Source organism: Leptonychotes weddellii, chromosome 4, assembly GCF_054177405.1.
Source record: "Leptonychotes weddellii isolate Sample4059 chromosome 4, ASM5417740v2, whole genome shotgun sequence".
Lineage (NCBI taxonomy): Eukaryota > Metazoa > Chordata > Mammalia > Carnivora > Phocidae > Leptonychotes > Leptonychotes weddellii.
Window position 1 is genome coordinate 30,341,347 of NC_138372.1, and position 7,089 is coordinate 30,348,435.

Below are 7,089 nucleotides of genomic sequence, written 5' to 3' on the forward strand. Positions count from 1 at the left end.
TCCATATTCCATCGCACAGTGGGGCACACGAAGTAGGCAGAGTTGGATTGGTCTAATGGCGTGGTTTAGCCAAGCAAGAAACAGGTGCAAGATTTGAGGATGTACCGTAGGTTTGAAGATGCATGGTATGGTGCTTTGACTCCGGAATTTAAATAGATTAGAAGGGTAAATGAGGGACAGTGAAAAGACGGGGACCCGTGCATGGAGTTCCTGGGGTCAAAGTTTGGCTGGAGTTGGGGTACTAGAGAGAGTAAGCTGGAAAGATAGGAGACACTGATTGGAGACTGGAATTATGATGAGTGCGTTAAGTCTAGAATGTAACCCAGAGTGGTGGCTGAGATGGGGTGCTGGACAGCATCCTTGGAGGAAATGAGGTCAGGAAACGGGCCTGGGCATTAGAAAAATTCTGCACAAGGATATTGAAATCACCACCAGCTCTGACAGCGTGGGGAGCCAGTGAGTCAGGAGCTAAAGCTCCAGGGACAGAGGTGGGTAGCTGGGGTCCCTGGATGACTTGCACAGGTGGAGTGATGTACAATGGGATGAGAATCAAACTGGGAGTTTTAGGGGAGGGAGAGGAGGATGGTCTGGAAGCCACAGCGAGGATCAAGCAGCATCTCTCCCACTGGCAGGCTCAGGAATCCCAGGGGCCAGGGAGAGAGAACAACCACAACTGGGAAGGGACGTCGGGGAAGCAGTGTTACTGGGGAGAGCCAGGGGTCCGCTGCACTCAGGAAAAGAAGGCGAAGGGAACACTCACCCGAAAGGTCAAGGATAGGGGATTTGCTGCCCCTTGAGTCCCGGAGGACACTGTGAAGGGGAGAAGGAGTGGAAGATGGGAGCAGAAAAGACAATGTCAGAGCCAGGTGGGGTTTAGCCTCTAGCGAAATGAGGTGGCCTTGGAGACTGGACTCTTGGGTGACCGATACAAGAAAGGGATAAAGGGCTTGGATGAGCTTTGTCTTCATGGTTTCAAGGAAGCTCGGGTTGGTAAGGTGGAGGGTGGGGCGGGGGTTGGGAGATGGTTTCCAAGTTCTGGGACTCCTCTGTTTTACAGAAGAGGAAACTGACACCCCGAGAGACATGTGTCTTGCCAAGTTGTTAAATGACAACAAGGAATTAAATCAAGTCTCTGACTTGGAGGCCAGTGCTTTATCCATTTCACCATAATCGGCTTTCAGCTCAAGTCAACCCAACCTCTTTCCATGCCTTTGTAAATACATTCACCCTGAGATATCCCTCAGCTCAGGGCTTCGAAGATGCCAGAGCTTGACCATGGATTTCTTTCTGAGAGGTAGACATTATACATTGATTCGTTTTACACATTTCTTCTGGGCCCAGAGGCACCATGAGTCAACATCTCCTTTCTGAAACTTTCCTTGATTCTCTCTCAGAGATTATCACTAACTGCTCCCTCCTCCTCTGCCATCACTGAACCCCGATTCTTATGCCTGTTAGACCACTTCTCACATTGTGTTAGAATCAGTCGCCTCCTCTCCCCACCCACTGCCCAAACCAGCCTGATAACTGCCTAACACCCAGGTGCTCTGCACAGAGCATCACCGGCATTCATCACAATTGTGTGTGGTCTTTCTTCTTCAATTCCAGGGATCACCCCTCCACCCCATGCCCAGCCTTTAAGATGGCACCTGTTCCTTAGCCGCCGTGGCCCTCCCGTGTCCCTGTTGCCCTTACCATTTGATGTCCCTGGGGTCCACATATGCATGGCAAGCCAGAAGGGCCCGGAAATTACTATCACGCCACTGGAGCAGCTTGCAACCAAAGAGCAGGTGTACAAAAATTACCGATTGCCACCTTCCTCTCCCCTCGGTGGGATAACAGGCATGGGCACTAAACCATTTCTTATTATCATGAGTAAGCCCCAGTTGCTGAGGGGGGGATCCCTCACTTGACAACACCCCCTGTATTTGTCACCTTGCCTCCTCTACTCCCCCACCTGCATTTCCTGAAATTACCACCCTAATAATAAACATCCTGCACTTGTCTTGGGGAGTGCTTCTGGGGACCCCCGAACTAACACTGGACTTGGCCCAGAGTGGGTGCTAAATAAATATTTGCTGAACGGAGAGGTTGAGTGACGGACTGAATGAATATTTAAGTTGTGTCTATATGTCCGTAAGGAGACTAAGCTCCTCGTAGGCAGAGATCACCTGGTTCAGCGTGGTCTTCCTGCTTCATAGTGTGTCTGACTCATCCCAACAGTTCAGTAAAGGTTGAAGTGAATTAAATGACCTGAAAACAGCAGTTGGTGGAGAACAGAAGGGGCCACAGAATGACTGGGTTTTAATGAGGTGGAGGACAGAGAGAGACACCGCGAGAGAGGGAACACAAGCGGGGGAGTGGGAGAGGGAGAAGCAGGCTTCCCACTGAGCAGGGAGCCCGATGCAGGACCCGATCCTAGGACCCTGGGATCACGACCTGAGCCGAAGGCAGACGCTTAACGACTGAGCCACCCAGGCACCCCAACAAAGAACTTTAAAGGGAAGGAGGAGTGGTGATAGCATGTACTCATTAAAAATAAAAATAACTTCCTTAGGAGAAAGTAGTGAGTGTAGGGTAGAAAGGAACCAGGGAAAACCTAGAGCATCATTGAGATGAGAGCCAGATCAGGTTCCAAAGGGCACATCTTCCTCGTCACACAACAAGGTAACACAAAGCTCTCCGTGGGTTATCCACTTACTTTATTTATATTGTCGATTCCTTTCTGACAACTTGCAGAGCTTCCCTGCCAGCCACTGTCACATGATCCTGTGAAAATAGAGGGGTTCTAAAAGCTGCTGGAAGTGAGGGCCTTGCTTGCCACCGGGCCATCGGGTCCTGTGATTTTCTTATTTCTGCCGCTTGCTTTGTGCTTGAAGGTTTTTTCCTAGTGCATGAGAAACCAGTTTACTTCTGCAGCTTTCTCTTGTGAAGCTGGGATGTGTGTGTGTGTGTGTGTGTGCGCACACACGTGCACAGCACAGGTCGGGAGGGTGGTGACCCATTACATATCAGTTCTTTGTCAATGTGGAGACTTTTTTTTTTAAGATTTTATTTATTTATTTGAGAGAGAAGCAAGAGAAGGGGGAGGGTCAGAGGGAGAAGGAGACTCCCCGCTGAGCAGGGAGCCCGATGCGGGACTCGATCCCGGGACTCCAGGATCATGACCTGAGCTGAAGGCAGTCGCTTAACCGACTGAGCCACCCAGGCTTCCAATGTGGAGACTTTTAAAGTCAGATCTATTGCAGGGATCCATATGACAAGAAATCTTTCGTCTATTTATCTAATTTAATAAAAAAAAGATTTATTTATTTTAGAGAGAGAGGGAGAGAGCGCGGAGCGGGGAGGGGCAGAGAAAGAGGGAGAGAGAAACTCTAAGCGGACTCTGAGCTGAGCAGGGAGCCTGACGCGGGGCTCAGTCTTCCAACCCTGAGATCACAACCTGAGCCGAAACCAAGAGTCAGATGCTTGACTGACTGCGCCACCCAGGCGTCCCTAATCTTTTCTTAAAGTAATCTCTACACCCAATGTGGGTCTCAAACTCACAACCCTAAGAGCAAGAAGAGCCGCATGCTCTACCGACTGAACCAGTCAGGTGCCCCAAGAAATTTTTCATTTAAATGAGATAATATATGTGAAAGGTCTTAGCAAAGTACCTAAAATACAACAGATGCTCAATAAAAATGCTCACCAGATTCAGATCTGAATGTCTGTACCGCTGACTCTGGTTTTGAATTTTTAGAGCTCTACTTTCCAAGAATGATTTGCTTCTTTCTAAAGCTATTTCTCTGTATTATAGAGTACATTTCTTTGCTATTGTACATACAACGCGAAAAGTCTAGTTTTGTAGAATTAACGTAATTTAACCTGATGTATGAGTTAGAAAAGAGCAGGCCCAGTTCATTGGGAAAAGTTGTCCCATTATTCTATTTTGTTTTTAATGCAGTAAAATATTTCCAAATATAAATAACAGTTCAAAAGGATATCAGAATATAATGAACCATGAAAGTAGATTATTCTTTTTAGAAGTAATATGGAGAAAATATTGTTGTGGCTTCAAACACTTGATTTAGACTGGGTTGGCCATTGGTCACTGTACGAATTAGTTTGGGGTCTGATCTTTTTCACTATCTTACTGATCTGTTTGGGGACAGGGTAATTTAGTTAAAAAAAAAAAAAGGTGGTTTGAAGCTAAACAGTACATTTCAAGCCCAATGTAGGAGTCTGGGAGACCCCAAATAATATTCCAGAAACAGCTATGCTCCCTTCCTCCTGCCCTGTTCCCCATGTCAAGGTGATGCCCAAGAGCACTGGGTACTTAGTCACATGAAATCCCTTGTTATTTGAGGGCACGAGCCTCTCATTGCTGAGCGCTTTCCCTCCATCCACCCACAGCCAGCAGAGTCCTGCCTGCCCTGATGTCCTGCATCGGCTCTTCATTCCCTTGGCTCAAGGCCCATAGATTGCAGTGGAAATGTTAAGGACTCCGGGAGAGGTGACACATTTAAACTGCATCCTGTTTTAAGTTCATCAGGTCCTTTCCTGAGAGCAGATGTGAATGGGGTGAGGGGGAGCCATTATTAAGTGGTTCAAGGGCTCAGAACTCAGGAGCAGGTTTGCCAAGAGCCACCCTCACACCCAAGTTGTTCTTGGCCATGGCCGTGTGCATCTGCTGTTCGTGCCGAAGCCACGTAAGAGAGGCCGCCTCTTGTCTACTACTTCTAGAAATGGTGATTCCCCCTAGGGGTAGATGGCAAAGAGAGCAGGCGAGGATGCGCATGGCACGGATGCTGGAGCGGTGAACGCGGGCCGAGGAGGAGCTAGCTGTGCAGATGTGCTCCTGAGCCTGTCCCGGCCCTCGGCACACAGCTAAAAGCCGGCCCAGCCAGAGCCCACACCTGTCTAACCGCGTGGTGTAGAGCCTTCCCGGCTCCGCTTTAACCCATTCCATTCTTCATTTATTGAAGGCTTCAGTTGGAATGAGCCAGGCCCAAAGATTTACCTTTGGAGAAGAGAGATGAACTTCTGGTAAGATTTCCTAGGTGTCTGTGAATCTGCTTGGGGCTGAGCTGTCTCCGTCCACCTGTGGTTGGTATTTCCAGAAACGACTGAATTCTTTTCTTCCCATTTAGAAGTTTAACTGTTCGTCTGTGGCCTCATGTTGGGATTTGAAAGTCAGACGTTTCTGCTGCTTCTCATTTCTCTAGGTCACTTTTCTGTTGCAAAGCCATCTTTCTCATCAGGTGGTGCAAACCTCCCTAAGCTGTCCCCCCTGCTCAGTGGAGTGTGTGTACCGTGGTGATGCCCGCGCCCCCCCCCCCCCCCCAATGTGGATGGCTCTGGAGAGTTTTCAGAGCAGATTTGCACATATTACCGCATCCCGTGATGTCGTCCTGGGCTGTTGTTGCTTCTGCCCTGAGTGTTTACTCACCGTTCTCACCCACTGGAATACTTTTCTTTCTTTTCCTATGGGTTTTGAGGATGCTAATACAGGGTTTGCTTTTTTTCTCCTTTATATATTCTTTTCCCCAGGGGCTGTAAGGGGCAAAGGAGAAAGCCTATATAAATGATGCTGTTTTCTGATGGCAAAGTGAAGATAACCTGAATGCTCTTTATAAGTCATCCCTGAGAATTATGTTCCACTTCCTCGGGCTCACACTGTCCTCAGAAGTACTGGAAACAGTGTATCTTAATGATTACACCTGCCCCCTTTGGTTCAATTGATGGAACATCTAGAATGGGGGGAAACTGCAAGTTAGATCCATATAGTAGTTTTGTGGTTTTGGTTTCTTTTGTTTGCTTCCTTTTGTTTTGTTTTGCTTCGTGTTTTTGCACTGACATTATTCATCCTCCCCATGGAGAAATAGTAACTTTTCATCAGCATCTTTTGTGTTCTCGGAATTATCTGGTTGCGTAGCACATCGCTTACAGAATAGAAGGCACTGAGGTTAAAGCCTATATATAAGATGGTTCTGAAACTGTTTAAAAGGTTTTCTTTAGAGCCTTTTAAATACTCCTTTAAAAAGGTTCCCTACGACTGACCACGTAATTCCCTGAACTCATTTCCAATTGCCCTCCCCATCCCATTTCCATCTCCAGGGTTCCAAATCTGTCTCCCTGTGGCTTCTGAACAATTCAGCAAACATCAGGTGCCTGTCATGCCCCAGGCACTGTTCTAGGGGCTGGAGATACAGGAGTGAACTGACAGACAAAACAATGCTCCCGGATAGCTGTATCTCTTGGGGTTGGAGAAGATAAGCCAAGTAAGTCTTCTGCATAGAAGCCCTACAGATACTTGGAGACTGAACTCCTGGTCCCACGAGTCTTCACTCCAAGCTCATACTCCTGGTTTACCGGTGTAATACAGACACAAGTCCTTTCGCCATAGGGACCGGTTGTCTTTGGATGCATTCTACTTTTTGATATGGAATTGATTTTTAGTAGATTGATTTTTTTGAAGATTTTTTTGTTTGTTGTTATAAAGGCAGCATGCACTTGGAGACATTTTGGAAAATATGGATAAGTATAAAATAGGAAATCACCCATCATCCCATTACCCACTCTTAGAATGTTGCTGTATTTCCTTCTTGTCTTTTCTAATTTGTATTTATCACTTTGTGTCCTGTTTTTTTTTCTGCTTACTATTGGCATTTTTGCATTCATTATATTCATAAAGATCATTTAAGTGGTTACATAATTTTCCAGACAGATCTTTATCTTTTTTTTTTTTTTTTTTTTTTAAGTAGAATTTCTGTGTCCGACGTGGGGCTGGTACTCATGACCCCAAGATCAAGAGTCTCATGCGATAGTGCCTGAGCCAGCTAGGTGCCCCTCCAGACAGACTTTTAAAGGTTAAGTCCTACAAGGCTAGTAAGGGTTCCTTAAGTGAGCTGCACTGCTTCCTTTTCGTGACGTTTCTAGCCTCCTAACCCACTACACTTTGAGTAATACTAGAGGTACGTGGAAGCAAGGTGCGGGGCTCTATTATCTATCCCCTGTGGATTCTTTTTTTTTTTTAAGATTTTATTTATTTAGGGGCGCCTGGGTGGCTCAGTTGGTTGAGCGACTGCCTTCGGCTCAGGTCGTGAT

At 46.8% G+C, this 7,089-nt stretch overlaps 1 protein-coding gene across 1 annotated transcript in view; it reads left to right on the forward strand.

Moving 5' to 3' along the window:
• The window catches only part of RIMKLA (ribosomal modification protein rimK like family member A), a 35,084-nt gene that overhangs the window by 8,954 nt on the left and 19,041 nt on the right, over nucleotides 1-7,089 (forward strand). The gene's annotated exons all lie outside the window — the stretch shown is intronic.